This window comes from Solenopsis invicta, chromosome 16 (genome assembly GCF_016802725.1).
Source record: "Solenopsis invicta isolate M01_SB chromosome 16, UNIL_Sinv_3.0, whole genome shotgun sequence".
NCBI classification, from domain to species: Eukaryota; Metazoa; Arthropoda; class Insecta; order Hymenoptera; family Formicidae; genus Solenopsis; species Solenopsis invicta.
Genome location: NC_052679.1, coordinates 18,821,789 through 18,838,795, shown reverse-complemented (window position 1 = coordinate 18,838,795; position 17,007 = coordinate 18,821,789). Strand labels below are relative to the sequence as shown.

General features: G+C 32.2%; 1 protein-coding gene across 3 annotated transcripts in view; it reads left to right on the top strand.

Annotated features, from left to right (window-relative positions):
* The first annotated feature begins 1,690 nt into the window (after window positions 1-1,690).
* The window catches only part of LOC105193131 (protein phosphatase 1 regulatory subunit 3C-B), a 29,357-nt gene continuing 14,040 nt past the window's right edge, over window positions 1,691-17,007 (top strand). The window contains exons 1-2 of one of the 3 annotated variants that reach the window (XM_039459207.1): window positions 1,691-2,712; window positions 13,962-14,053. The gene's annotated coding sequence lies outside the window, so the exon portion shown is untranslated. Of the gene's footprint in view, window positions 2,713-13,961; window positions 14,054-14,965; window positions 16,407-17,007 lie in introns of those variants that run through there. The other 2 variants (XM_011157475.3, XM_039459208.1) reach the window with 2 other exon arrangements.

Below are 17,007 nucleotides of genomic sequence, written 5' to 3'. Positions count from 1 at the left end.
GTTTCAGAAATTTTGTTAACGCAACACGTGTCGCGCCGCACAGCGTAGGAATCTCAGAAAAGTATATTCAAAAATTAAAATAATTTTGAATAAATATATTGTTTGACTTTATTTCAATTAAAAAATTATTAAATATAGTTAATTATGATTATATCTCAATTAGTATCAGCATAATTTAATTACTAAGCAATATAAACACGAAACATTTAATATTTCTCGCAATATGGCGCTTATTTTTAAGGAGCACGTATATATTTCTTCACTTTGTTTAGTACTGTTATAAACTAAATTATATATATATATATATATATATATATATATATATATATATATATATATATATATATATATATAAATAACCTGGAAAGTTAGAAGAAAACTTTCTTACTCGTTACATATTGAGCTTATTTATAATGGATGGATTTCTTTTATTATGTCATAATGTTATTATTAATATTTACTATACTTTCGGATATAAGTCTTCTAAGATTGATCTAAAAATTGTGTAATTTTAATATGGTTTTATTTGCAATTTAAAAAAGTTGCAAAAATTGGCAATTTTTATGAAAATTAACAATTTAATCAAACTTCTTTCATCACACATCTTTGCGCTCGCATTTTATTTATTTATAACAGCAATATTTGTGATGATAATTCTACATTTGATTATTCTACATTTTCATTAAATCGTTATATTTAGTTTTTTTTTCAAATTGATCAATAATTAAGCTGTTACAAATAAAATTGTCATGTAAAATTATCATAAATAAGTATTCACTACAATAATACTTTTAAAATATCATAAATTTTAAGCACGAATCAGAATAATGGGCAGGAACATCTTGAAATCCTGCATTGCGCGCCGGTTGCGCGGATATCGTTCGATGAATCGACACATTTCGACGAATGGCGCGACTATTTAATCTCCCACCGCGATATCTTTTTTTGCTTATTTATCTCGTATCCCGTTGGAGGGAAAAAAGCGAAAGAAAGAAGAAAATACCGACGATGATTGTAACATTCTCTTCCACGGCTTGTTTATTTTACGATCGCTCGATGCATGATCTGTCAGTTGCGAAGTATTGTCGCTTCGCTCTGCCGAAAGTGGAGTAAAGTCGCATACCATCGCGGAACGTTTAAAAAGATTGCGAATGTTAATTCGCTCGTTTTCAAGAAACTCCGATGGTCTCGCGGAATGTGCAAAGAGAGAAAGAGAAAAAACATTTATAATGCATCACTGATAATCGTCTCAGATATACTAAAAATATGCAGTTCCTGCCAGTCATCACGTGTTCAGCTCAGACCGTCAGGTGCGTCAATGACACCTGTTTTATTACGGTGTTACGCATGCCGCTTTGTACTGAGTGCGTTATTAATATACACAAGCGTTTCTCTCTACTCTGCGTACACGGTAAATTCCGCGGAAGCCCTAGTCTCTTAGTCCCGAGAGTCTCTTAAATCTAACACCGGGTGAGTTGATAAAAGAGTCACACGTGCTGGCGAGATTTTCTCCGGCGCCTGTAATAGTTGCATTGAGCACGTGCATCGCGTCTGATACGGATGGGAGGTGGGGAGTTTGCGACAGACGTTGAAGTAATTTTTTTTTTCTTAAAAAAAAAGTCACGCAAGGTCAACGAGGTACTGGCGCCACGTCGGAAATCGCGTGTTCCTCGCGTTAGACGCTGCGTCATCAAAATGAGAATGAGGGGAATTTTCTCAATAAAAATCTACATTATTATCTCGAAAGGGAAGAGAGTGCGGATTGTATTGATTAATAATTTTTTTTTATATTCACTGTAAATGTGTATAAGCTAATAAAGCGTGCAATTGCACGAGAGAATCAGTCGATCAGCCGAGGCTCGACGAGTGGTCAGACGGCTGCAAGGCGAGGAATGCGCACGGAGCACGCGGCACGCGCGCGACTCCGATTCGCGTATGTGTCGCGATCACGTGAATGTCACGCGAAGCGCAGCGCGCGCGCATGCGCAGCGCTCGCCGTCGCGACGCGCGCCGGCCGGTTCGCGGCCGCTTTCAAAACTCTGCGCTTCAAACGCGTGTCGAACGTGGTGTAACGTAGAACGGTACCGCGCGCGATCATCGGCGCGCCGGCCGAGTCGTAGGGTTGCACTCTCTCTTTCTTCTTCTTCCTCTTCTCTCTCTTTCTCCCTCCCTCTTCCTCCCTTATTCGCACTCGCGTGCGTTATCGCGGGTCCGTCCGATTGTCGCGGCATATGGCGAGACGGTGAGATAAGACCGCCGTTGTCGGTCGTGCACGCCGGAGTCGGTGATCGGCACGCGCGCGATGCGCTACACAGTGGCTGTTATCACGTGTGGAGGAGAGAACCGTTCGAGCCTTTAAACGGACCGCGACGACCGGCGTCTTTTACACGAGGTCACCATCCGTTCGGTCGTACCCAATGTGCAATACAGACTCTCGATCGTGATGGTACTCGATTGATGGTTATGTTACGTATGATCCTATGAGATAGGAAAAGCCCCTTTCCCGAAAGGAAAACTGCAATTGACAACTTGGTCGTCGGTCCTGAAGTTCCGCGGAGTAAAACGCGGATTGGAGAAGAGGTTAGCGCGTAAAAAGGAAGAAGGAATACGTCACTACCGGATCGTCGAGAAAGCGGAGCGGACAGCCCGTGAGAGTTATTTAAATCCGCTCCTCGTCACGTCTGAGGAGCCTGTCCTTACTGCGAGAAACTAGTAAGTAACTCACACTTTTACGTCGGTTTGTTTGTTGACATGCGCGAGAGAGCGATTAATATAAATCTTAGGAAGGTCGCTTAGGAATGTGCGCTTGCTACTAATTTTCAATTTAAGTTTAAGGAGAAAGTGATAATACAGCTTCCCCTTCGTCATTTATATTTTGCAACAACTTTGTTAATAATCAATATTTTTAATTGAAGCCTTAATGTGTTGCTTAATCAATTTTAGACACAAGTTATAAAATATTTATTATCTAAAACATGTGACATTGTATTGTTATTTATAAACATGTGACATTGCATAATGGGTAGAAGTGAAACAGAAGTGACAATACGTTTGTTTCCCTCACAAAAATACATTTTTAAAATTTACTTTTTAAAAAAAATTAATGTTTTGTTATAAAATTACATATTTACTCAAAATGAACTAAAATTATTAAGAAACGTTATAAGCAGGGTTGGGTAAGTTAACATATTTTTTTCAAACTGATTTAAGTTAAACTTAATGGCTTTTAAAATTTGTTTAGTTAGATTAAAAGTTAAATGAACAAAAAACTGACTGAGTTAAAAGTTAAGATTAAATTAAATTAAAAGTTACTTTTAAACATTTTATTCATATTCAATTAGGAATTTGCAATTTTTTATGTATATAAAGTTAGATTACTCATAACAATTATAATATGGATCATTAAAGAAATTTAATATTTTATTTGTAAATTAAGTTTATATGTAAAATAATAGAGAAATAATGTTTTTTTATGGAAATTTTTTAATATTTTTTTTACATAAATTATAAAGTTTTATCTCAGAAAAAATCAATAAATTTACGTGTTTCAAAAATAATTAGTTAAAGTTAAAAATTAAATCATTTAAAATTAACTAAGTTAAGTTAAAAATTGTTAACTTTTTTATTTTAGTATTAATTTTTAATTTTTTAACTAATTATTACTCAACCTTGATTGTACAATATATACAAATATATGTACGTATAGTCTATCCACGTATAGACTGCAATATAGAAAATAAAATGTAATGTAAACTAAATGTAATAGATTGGCAGTAGAACTATAAACTTATTGAATAATTTCTTCAACATAAAAACTTTAAAATAGAGACCATATTACGCCTTTTGAATCACCAGAAGTTTAAGCACGTTACATTAGTAAAATTATATACTGTTGTTTAACAATTTGAATGACTCAGAAAAATGTATATAGCCCAAAAAAAAAAATTTAAATAATCAGAAAAACTCAAGTATTTGTATGCCACTACGTCCGAGTTTAAAAATAATGAAGTATAGGTAATTAAATGCTGTAATATCTTTAAAAAGTTCCGAAATGTTCAGAAATAAAAATTTAATATTTTGTCACAAATGTCGGCTATATAAGTGCCACTGCATTTGGTGAGCTATTAAACAAATGATTCCATAAGTAATTACTAGAATTCTTGCCGGCTATTCACGAAGACATTACGAGCAGTCGTAATACTTACAAGGCCGTAATACTCACTATAATACCATCTTCTCCTCTTATTAATTGAAGAAAGCCTTCTCATATGTTTTCTCGTTTAATTGAACGCAGACGTTCATTTGCAGTCGTTGAGTAAAGTGTGCATAAGATGCAAAAAAGATTGATTTTTTTTCTATTATTTTAATTTCGTCTTGATGCTTTTTTTAAATATATTTAAAAGTAATCTAATATCAATATGTTGTTAGCACAATTTTATCATTAATTAAAATCACTTTGTAAATATAATTATCTGTTAGTTTGAGCAGAGCTATCTTTCTCTCTCTCCTCCTTCTCCTCTCTGTTTCTTTTTTAAGATTTAAATTATCCAATTGCTACATTTCTTTTACTACATTATTGTGGTATTGTAAAACAAAAATATAATTCTTGCATTGCGTTATTAAATACTGTATATTTGATAAAATGACAAACTTTCAGTAGTTTATAATTAATATTAAAAAAATTACGGTAATTTGATAACATAATTAACTAAATAAGTAACTGCAAGAAATCTTTACATATTTCACAAATGATCACAACGTTTGCTAACAATAAAACAGAAATTTCTTTTACTGAAATCGTCAATTTATTATTCTTAATTTTTAATGCAGACATAAGTATGGTATTTTTATTTACTCACAACTCCACATGCACACATTCACACATATTTACGTTTTTCATATCACCCACAAAGAGATTCTTTCGATCATATCATTTTATTTGATTTAAATAAATATTAGCATAAAATATCTTATTTTTAAACTTTTAGAAATATTCTTTTAATTAAAAAAATAATATCAAAGAAATATTTACTTGAAAATAAACATTTTTTTGAGTATACATTTTTATTACAATTGTAGCTATAATAATCTTTTAATCTTGGCATTTGATGTATTCGCGAAATTTCTCACTCTTTGTTTTGTATCGCAGAGCAAAACTGCAATATTTTTAAAACGTGATATACTCATTGTGCTTAACGTATGAAGAGAATACAAAAATTAAAATTAAATTAAATTAAAATTAGTTAAAATTAATATCGAAACCGATATCTTAATAATTTTGAATTTCAATATGTCGCCGTGGAAATAATATAATCTTTCTTTCCCCCGTGTTTATTCGATTTATTCTAAAATAAAAGCATGTTTTCATTGACTTGAGTTACGATTTTCCGTACTTGGCATGAAGAATTTCCATAATATTAGAAATCTTATCGAAGTTACACCGGTTTCGAGTGTACGTTGCAGACACAGTAGTCGCGAATGCATTGAACGGACGCGCTACTCCGAATTCGCATCTGCAACAAGTCTGGACATTTTCCTTGCAACCAGGAGTTACTCATAATCGTGAATTTCATCTTGCGAGTATTTGTGACTGATGGACATCTGTAACTGTCTAAAAGACGTTTGTTTACCTTCGACACTTTCTTGTCATTCTACGATCCGATTCCAACCACGTGATACAGAACACAAACACGTGAACTGAGAATTAGATAGAATCACGTTAAATGTACGATGCTGAGAAGTAACTCGGAATTACAGATCTGATTTAATTTATTTAAAAAAACAAGTTAATAAAAATAAAAGCATTGCAGATTTGCGCGAACGCGCTTTTATAGAGGTTCAATTTTAATAGAAACTTTATATTTAAGTAAATTTAAATTTGGGATGATGCCAATAGAATTTTAATTTTTTTTTATCATAAGTCAGAGTTCATCGCAAGTTTTAAAAGATTCTTTTTAACACACGTATACAATGCACGTAAGAATAATGATGACACACGAGAATGAGATTCAAAATTCAGATCATGTTTCGACCTCCGACATGAGCCAGTCGTTACCGTCAGTGGAAAATACCGAGGGCAAATCTCTTTGTGATAGTCTACAAATGAACTTATGATTCTTTGTTATCGTTGTATAGTATTTCGGTTTGCAAAAAATAATCGTATAATTGTATGATACTAATGAGGAGCGTGTCACATATTTTATCGTGAAACCGGCGTGATACTGCAGACGAGAGATTGGAACTGGAACGAGAGATAACGTGTGAATCTCAACCAATATATATATACTCGTGTTAAGTAACATGTAAATAATTATTTATATATTTTCGAAGTTCATTTACAGGTCAAATAAAACATATCTTTCGACATGTGCTATCGTTTCACGAAGGAGATTCTTTGTTTATAAACAAGACCTAAGATAATGTCGTTTCCTGACAAATAGCTTAATTTACACACGTGTTACATGTTATGTCGTATCGTTACCGAATTAGCTTGTCCACGTTAACTAATTCTATTTTTACTTCGCTATGAACGCGTGATACATTTAGCAATATATACATAATTAAAAAAATTTTGTTTTGCAATTAATCAGCAAGCTGCATCGTAAAATTAATTTAACCGGACGTGATAAAATTATTTATTGCCAAAGGTGTGATTGATTAAAGCGAAGACGCCTTGTTCCATCTCGTTTAATTTCCTCACAATTTCAGTAATTTAATTATTTCATTAATTAAATGTTCAACGATAGAGCAAAATATCTTAATAAATTTTAATAGACGGAGATACGGATCGTGAAATTATTCCTGAAAATCTCTCGTGTCGGATCTTTTCAGAGAAGTGCGTTATATATCGAACGCAAGTCGCCCGGATATTCTCTCGAAACCAGCTTGGCGGCTTGCTGAACGACATTCACGCGTGTAGTCGTGTGTAGTCGTGCGTTTCGTGCTGGTACAAAAGCCGGAATTTTTCCTGGTTAATCGACCCTTTAACACACCTACACGATATCCCAGCGTGTGTGCAGCAAAGCAGCAATTTCCGGGGAAAGTCCGAGGCCGATTCTCGAGAACTTTCCGATTAAGGGTGCATCGAGCGAATATCCAGCGGGAAAGCGAAGGAAAACTTTGAAAGACTAGAATATATTTGAATATACGGAAAAAAAATTAGTACGAAATGAACGAGACATTGTTTCATACGTAAACAAGGGTATGAAATCTTCTTAAAAGAATTTGATAATCTTAAACAGACATGATTTATTTACATAAAGATAAGAATATTCCAAAAATAGCGAAATTTTTTAAAGTTTAAAATAAATTGATTACTAAATCAGTCAGTTAACTAAATAGTAATCAACAGTCACCGATATAGTAATCAGTTTGTTGAAACACTTTATCAGTTCTTTTTTTTAAGAGAAATATAAATGAGAATATAAAATCTTGAAAAAATTTGATAAAACTTTAGGAAATGTTAAAATATTATTCATCAGAGATGAAATATCATTAGTTATCAATATAGTAATTAAGTTAAAACACGTCTCAGTTCTCTTTTTAAGGGACAAAACAATGAATTTTTCAGTTTATGCTAACTTTTTTTCTGTGCAGCAGAGAAATCTGAATTTACACGCTAATCCGTGTAGAAGTATATCTTATATCTCGTAGTAACGTACGGAAACGTACTCCCTTTCTTACGTAACATCAATACGTGCATTAATGAGCAAGTACGATATCATTGAAAAAGTGAACGAAACGAAGTTTTAGACACAACGGATGAGTTAATACGATACATTATCTGCGTCTACCAATCCGTCTACTGATTTCACGTAGTTGTAAAAAGAAGTCAACCTGGGAGCACGTGACTCTCGAATGATATTACATCAGATATCACGGAAGAAATTAAGACGCCATCGTTTAATTAAGTAGACGTGGAACTCTGATACTTGAAACTCATCGAGTTCTTTCGTTTCTTTTGTGCACGGTATAAAGGTTTTTTTTTATTTTATTAAAATATAGTAATCCATTATTAAATTACATGAAATTTGCACATGTAGATATCAATTAATTCATATCTAATTGTTAGACGATAATTCATATGTTTTTTTAACATTTATTTATTTCTTGTTAAAATTAAAAAATTGTTGAAGATATCTCTCCGTCACATCACACACAAAAAAAGAAAATTACATTAATCGAAATACTACAATAAATAACGAATATTAAAAATTAAACTACAAAAACCGAAACTATATTCAATATGTTAATTATATATGTATTTATTAAAAAGAAACTGTATTACTTGGAATACTCTTTGTAAACAATTTCTAAAATTATTACTAATTAAATCCTGAACACAATTTCTAAAATTATGAAAAAATTATTAAATTTTAATGAATATTTATTTGAATTAATGAAATATTTACCAAATGTAAATATGTATTTATTTAGTATAAAAACCAGTAATTTAATTTGAATATCATTTTTTTATAGAGTAATTATTTACATATTGTAAGTGAATATTTTATTAGTGTTAATAAATATTTATTAAAATTTAAGAATCTTTTTTTTCAGTGTGACCGAAACGCATCAATCTTTAAAAGACAAACTTACAAATTTTTAAGTTATGCAAGACCATAAAATTGTAACATTGTTTTTAGATCACGTAGCAGAGTAAAAAGTACAAGTACAAAAATTACGGGGAGAAACCGTGCAAAATCTCTATGTTTCTATTTGAAGAGCGAGTCAATGTGCTTCTGATACTAAATCTAAATCTATTTAACGATAACGTGGATGTGCATTAAAATTATCGCGCCTCTAACGTCGCGTGGTTTCGGCGGCGAGTTAAACTTTGCTCGGTAAGATTCCGCGATCGACCATTTCGCGAGGGCGTTAGAGCCAAGCTAGAAGGAGCAAGAGAGAGCCGAGAATATATGTATGTCGGTTATCATTACTGCTTCGAACCAGAATACCGGGGGCGATAAGGCCAGAAAGGTCCGACCTCAACGGCGCCTTCGTCCGAGTGAAAGAAAATAAAAAGGAGAGAAAAAGAGGGAAATACTGCCACGCTAAGTACAGGATACGGAGTCGTTCGACTCCAAAAGTACAAGATACGGTTCGTCGAATTGGTACCAGATACGGTTCCGTCGCTTGTAAAAGATTTCTTTCACGTGTTCGTCGCGTGGATGTCTGGTGACATGCGGCAGCGATTCGAAATTAGAACGTTACTATCGGCAATTCCGTTGAACTTTATAGATAATCGATAATTAATGCTTAACAATCACTTGTCCGCGTGTGTTTATCCTTACAAATGGGAATCCCAAGACGAAACGATTGTAAAGCGTCCAAAAAATAGAATGCTCGCCTCATGATCATCTCCGAGCTATTTGTAGTACCGCCGCGCGCTAAGGAGTCTGGCCGGGTTTCGAATTTGAATGAAGCTACTCGAATTCCAGCGACCGGTCCTTCCGGCTCTCTACCAAGCCCGGTTTACGCTCGTTTCGTGTCACATGCACATGAAACGCTAAAACCGGTTGAAGAACGGTCTCCTCCGTTCGTCATTTTACTCTTTACGATCGGCGGTTATTTTTACGTTCAAAGATAGCTTTCAGCAACGCTTACAACATTTGTACAAGGTAAATCCAAGTCGTAATCACAAGTTTTATCGCGTGTTGCTAAGTAGACTCATTCACTCACCGATATGTCAAGTGTGATGAGCGAATATGACACGTGTCACGAGTAGAAGTTTTGCGAAATAAAAAATTCATTTTCTTTCCAGCATCGATGTTATGTTAATATATAAACTTAAAAATTAAAAAAAAAGTAGATTGCATTAATTGAGATAGCGTTCTCTATATTATAAAAATTTAATTTTTATACAAAGAACTTCTCATTAATTTTTATTTATGAATACGCTTTTTAAAATTTTATTTATTTTCCTTTATAAAAAATAAAAGAAACGTCAAAATTGCACAAAGACAGAGAAGTCGATAATTTTGCTTATAAACTTCTACGAGATTTCGTAGATGTGTGCGTGTTAATGTTCACTCTATTATTAGAACTTGTTTTTGGAATGCTTCGTAAAAAGTGGATCAACATTAGAGCGTCTGGAAATTCAGAAAATAACAAAGAGTAGCGATTCAGGGTTATCCATTATAGTATTTACGTTCTCGTGTACATCGCTTACATTCTTATGGGTATTCTTTAATGCGCAGATTGAGTAACATGATAGCGAGATTATCATAGGTCAGGCATGCGCAAAGGTTTTGACACCATTGTTTCGGCGTCATTTGTCTCTTCTTTCAGATAACCCTAATTCTTTCGTATTTTACGCGGATCAACAATTATAATTAGAATGTGAAGTTAGATACGGTATCAACCGAGTGTCAATTCGAGTGGAAGAAACATAATTAACTAAGAGCTAGCTCCGTCAATTAATCATTTCTCTTCAAATTTAATCTCATTCATGAATTTCATTATTAAAAACTCGATTACTTTGTCATCAAAAGATTAATTAATATGTTACTCACATTATAAGTTATTGTTTTTACAATTTTCTATACTCGTACGTCCTTACAAAGCGTCATAACATTTCTTTACCAGAACACAAAAAAATTTACAATTATAATCGGAAATAAAATTCTCGTCACGTGGTTTTGCAGAATTCTTCGAATGCATTCGCCCTATTTTTATATGTTTTCTTAGCGAGGAGATTAGTATTTTGGATCGGTTTCGCGGAATTTATAGCGCACCCACGTGAAAAATTACATATCCATTCACCATCGTCATTCCGTCTTTATTTTCGCCAACTGATTCATGCGACAGACGCGCTGACCTATTTGTGGATTTATATTCATGGGAAGTAAAATCGAGGCGGCTGCCGTGCATCGACTCGTGTGCGATGACAGTGTATATACACCCACCTTGTCAAACGTTGCCTCCGACAACGTCATTGAGAGCGTCATTTACCATCACCTCAGTCGCGCAAGTGCATATTTAATGCTATATCAGTCAAACGTGCCCTCGTCTTTTTTTTCCTCAACGATAAAGAATGTGTGTCTTGTGCGGCGCGAGGTAATTGGTTTAAGAATATCGGGGCAATATCGCGCATTACGGACTGACAAACAAAAGTCACGCTACGCCGGTAAAACTGTCGAAACTGATATCGGTGTGTTTTCGCACTGCACGCGCAATTAAATTTTCTTGTTTGATTTAAAGATATCTGCCGGATTGTCGACAAAAAAACATAATATAGTATATGATTAAATTACAAAACGAACCGGTCCTACTCTTTAAATCTCATAGAGTGGAACGTCAATTGAGCCAGTGCAATTTTTCGAGTTATTTATACTCTACGAAATTTAGAGACTACTGTAACTTATGTTACAATTTACTTGATCGGTTGTTTCATCTTCGGATAAACTATGTAGTAAATTATCTACTGGATAACTGTCTATGTTTACACACAGGCATATAACGTGTAAAACAATCGGTGTTTAAAATTTGAAGAATAAAATATTATTGCATGTACATAACGCAGAATTATTTATTTCAAGCTTCGTAACTTTGAATCGTTGACATGTAGAGTTACAATTGGACAGATTTATTATAAATGAAAATCAAATTGTTTCAAAATGAACAAAAGTACACGAAGCAATAATGTTTTTCTTATGTATATTATTTACAAATATATCTTTTATTTTATTTTTTTTGATACGTTTTGTCTAATTATTAATTTAGTATGAAATTTTATTGCAATAGAAATCCAAGTTTTGCAATGTAAGAACAGTAATTATTAAACAGTTATGCTATTGAAGATTCTAGTTCAATTATCGATTATGTATATGCAACAACTGTAAAAGTAACAGAATAAATTAACGTGATAAATAAACCCTTTGCCTGTATGCGTGCGTCCGACATAAAACGACAACTCCTAACTTTTTTCTTCGGTCATGTTTAAAGCTTTTTAAAAAGAAAACTATTTAATAAATTATTTTTATTAAAATAATTACGAAATTGTCAACTATAATGTTAACAGATGTTCTATAAACTTTTTCAAATTTTTTTAATACTTTAAGATAGAGAAAATAATGTCCAACATGACAGACCCATTTTTCCAAAGTGCCGAAAAAAACATATATATAAAATCGGTGGATTAAATCGTAAATTAAACACTGTTTATAAGAAAATGTTTAGAAACACGAGCGATAATACGTGACGTTCCGCGTAACGTTTGACACCTTCTGACCGTTCTATTATCTCAGCAATACTAATTCCCTGCAGTCAGATAGCCTTATTGCTTCTTGATATAGTTAAACACCGACGATTGATAGCGACGACCGATTAACCAGACATCTATCGTACAAGTATTTTGTCAAGTGCTGTTTCATAGTATTTCCCCAGAATTCTATCATTGCACTTGAGAATTGACACTGTTATACCATTCTTAATTTGTGCACAATATGAATCATTTACAAACATTTATATTTTATTATCCTCATATATATATATATCATATATATATGATATATAACATATAAAAATAAATAAAATTATAAGTTGTATAGACGTGTATGGTTCTATAGACTTTAATTTAAAAGATTAATAATTATAAAATAAACAATTGGAAGTAAAATTAGAAATTAAAAGTTAGAGAAAATTACAGTAAAAAAAAAATAGAGAAAAAATATTTAAGTTGTAATATATTAAGTAGCAATGTAGGTATTAAAGTTTCTTTATGAAATATTGAAGTACGAAATCATCGTACGAAGTCTTATCTTTTAATCCTTCCAATTTTAATAAATATTTAATTATTTTTTTATTAATTATTCTACTTTATTTATTAATAAATTTTTGCGTATATAATATTAATGATATTGTATATATTTTTAAAATTATTATGTACATATATTATAAGCATTACGTAATAAAACATCATTTCTGTATCTTTTCGCTAGCGATAAAGAAAACTATGGGTTATAAAAGACTACTAAGATCAACATATGCGCAGCTTTATTTAAAATTAATATCTTATCGATTAAAGCGATGTAAGCAGACGTGATGCGATATTTTGACTTTCACGATCATATTATATAATTTATCCTGATCTTTCCGCATTCTTTACTCGTCAATACTATTACATATTGTAGGAATGGAATATTTCATATTATGAAAAACTGCAAAATACGTGTTTGATTCATTCGAGAAATTGCTCTTTTAAAAGGATTGGAAAGGTAGAATAGTTCCTTGAAATAATCGAACATGTATTTTGTGATTTTTCATAATTTTGAATCGATTCCGAAAATATAAGAGGTGGAGACAGACTTTATTGATACCCTGTATTTATTGTTTTCTGAATGATTATCTATTTAACGAGACAGACATATTATAAATAGTACATAGATATTTCAAATTACCTATAAAACTTTACAAGACAGATTTTGCATTTTTTTTTAGTTGGAAAAATCGTTGAAAAGATATATATTTTTTATAATACTTGACTTCCGCAATTGATAAAATCATTAAAAATTATCACTGTCCTTCTACAGTCTGTTTAATGTTTCATGATATTCTCGACATATGGTGTTATCAATGTATACTACATATTTCTCCATATATCTTAAAAAAAATTTCTTGGTATTTGTCACAACTTTTCAAGTTTTAACATTAAATGTTTTATTAATTTTAATGAAATCTTTAATCATTTTTAGCAAAAAAATTGTAAGAAAGTTTAAAAATTATATGTGTACAAAAGGTTTTTTAAATCTTATTTTGTTTCTAGTATAGCTTTACTATTCATACATACATTTCACCTTTACACTTTCTTACTCTCATCTTTTCTCTTTTCTCTGTAGACATTTTACTAGAATAATTTAATATCAAAGAGTATAAGGTGCATCTGCTTGATAAGTTGTTAGTTTTACAAATTCAAATGTTATAATACATTCCATACATGCTTGATAATTTACCTGTCATAGAGCATTACATTCTACGACAAATGATTCGACGTCGGAGCTGTCTGTAGTCACCACATGGCGCCAATGCAGTCTCCGAGAGTCAAGTTGCATTGGTGAGCAAACCTCAAAGTGACCATAGATATCTCTGGTCATGACCTTATAATAAGATTATAACGTTCTTTAAATTGTGATTGTGAACGTAACAAATTTTTTTTAATACATACCACATCTATTACTTATTAAAAAATATTTGTTATCCAGTGAACCTGCGTTGTCTGTTTCGTAGCTTCTTATTGAATATATAAAAATTAATAAACCACAATTTAAACAATATATGCGTATTATAATAAAAAAGTTGCATAATATAAATGCAAGTAGAATAAAAAATGTGTGTTTAAAATATAATAATTATTATAAATATATTGTAAAAATATTTGAACAAGAGAGAGAAAGAGAGACAGGTGGAGAAGAGAAGTATAACTAAAGACATCCACAGGAATTCATTATATTCCTTTCAATTCCTCATTCTTTAAAGTTAATTTTCATAGCTTGCAGCTTATGAATTGGCAAGTTTCGTGACCCCTACGCGAGGTTAAGGTTTTCTATTTCAATTTACAATTGGGCTAAGAAGCTCGCCTTTCCGCTCTTTGACGGTGTACGCGAATTTATATCTACCTTAAAGAGTACGGACTGGATTGGATCAGATCCAAGGCCGCGTTTCGCGACAATCTAAATTTGGCCGCGAGATTATCTGAAATAGTTCGACTGCGTAATTTTCCTCATCGTCTTCCAACCAGATAGTATTATTCATTCGCTAATGAAAAAGAGCATTGTCATAATTATGATTTTATTACATAAATGTACTGTACTTTAGACATGTTTTCATCAAGTATTAGAAAGATTTTTTGTACACAAAGCTTACAGGATTAAGTTACACACACACAAACACGTTTTATAATATTTTCTTCGTATGTTTTAAAGAAATAATGCGATATATATATATATATATATATATATGAATATAAAAATAAACTGTTCTTCCAAATTATCAAATACAAAATATGTTCACATACATTCCAATACATTCCAGTAACGAGATTGAAGTATGAAAAAAATAAAGATAAGTATGACATAAATGTAAGATGACCCAAGCGCATGTTTGTCTTATGCAAATAATAATACAACATATAGAGGACATAGAAGTTAAATACATCTAATTGTATTTAGCTGACTTAACAAGTACTGATCATATTAACGTTATCGATAGTCTTATCCGTCCAATTTGCTAAAATGATGTGCTATTATGTCTGGGTACAAGGCGATGTTATATGAATTATGAATTATGTACTAAAATTATTTGTATAATAAAATAATGTCACAATTATAATGTCACAATTATAAAATATTGTAATAACTAACAGGATGCGTAACCATAATCACCAATTGTTAATCTTGTTGTTAGCAGAGAGATTATTTACAGATAAATGTTTATTTTTGACGTATAAAAAATATTATAAAAATTATGAATGATAGATATGTGATATTGCGTCAACTTACCAATTAAAGCGCAAAAAAGTTTTCCTTCACAACTGCGTTCGATCGCATATCGAACTTGCACATGTCGGATATTTGCTGTGATCGTCTCGCGTATTCCTTTTCATGGCCTTACATCTGTAAACAGAAGAGGCCAGACGATAAACTTCTGTCGTCGACACGTGTATGACCGTTTCTTTTTGTCACTCGTGCTACCAGCAGAAAAGAGTTTTACGTTTAATTATCGTTGCTGATAACCAATTTCCAATACATTTCAAATATCCACGCGCGCGCACATATACACACATACAATGATATAAATGCACATTATATTAAATCATGCATATGAATGTATTAATTAATGACTCGTGCATCATTTTTATGAAAATTTATAACGCAACAATTATTTATTATTATTTTAGAAACGTTCATAAAAAAGTGCTTCGCGATATACTGAAGACGTTGCAACAAAAAACATTTCAATAAACGTCATCTTTTCTATCGTTCATTATATAACGTTTACCTAACTGTTTACGACAATTAATGGACGACAGCTGACCCGATCATTACTTCGTTAAGAGCGCGATGAGATGTTTCTTCTCGCGTTCGCAATAAAAATCGCGGATGAATTTATCATGTTGAAGCATGCGACATGCTTTTATCTCGGGAAAGCGTTGTAGAGTCGTGAATAGAGATGTAACGAGGCGAGTCGCATTGCGAATTAAGTCTCTGAGTTTAAAGCCTGCTCATCCTGTGATCTCTTCGGGAACGGTAAAAATACCGCAGCCGAATATATCGTGCCCGAGCATGCGGCAGTATACCCGAAGAGAAAAGTGCAACATGCCGATCAGTCGCCGAATCGATGAATAGGAAGTGCAACGAGGCATGTTGAAGATTTATCCGCCAACGGGCGATAATCAACGGACTGACGAGGTTCTGTGAGATAAATCTTGATCATTAATTAAAAATCCATGAGAATTTTAGACAATAAAATAAAGTAATTCTTAAATTCTTTAGTCCATGTTTACATGTTGCTGTTGCGAGATGATAATAAATTTTCACCATTATTCGCAAGAATATCATTGTGCAAACAAATATTCTCTTATCATGTTCCCGCTTGTACATAAAAATGGCTAATTACATAACCGAGTTGTTATTTTATCCTATTATATTGTTCATTGATTTTTGACGATACATGTTATCGGTTAGATAAAGCGCATTATAATGGAAAATTACAGGGAAACGATAATGAGAGTTGTAACAAGAAACGATAAGATTTTTTGTGTAAATCGTTAGACCAAACAGCATGTCCTTGTTAAATCATTGTTAAATGAGAAGAATGAGAATGGCACTATGCGATGACCTCAATCCTTACTTATACACATGTCAAATGATCTCGTGAACCGTACAGTACCTAAGTTTTGTAAGTTTTCCTTGTGCAATATCTAGCTTCTAATTTATTAACTTAATTTTTGGTTTAAATTTTCTCTATCTTAGAAAATCTTTGTTTTAGATACTTGTAGATGAGTCATTC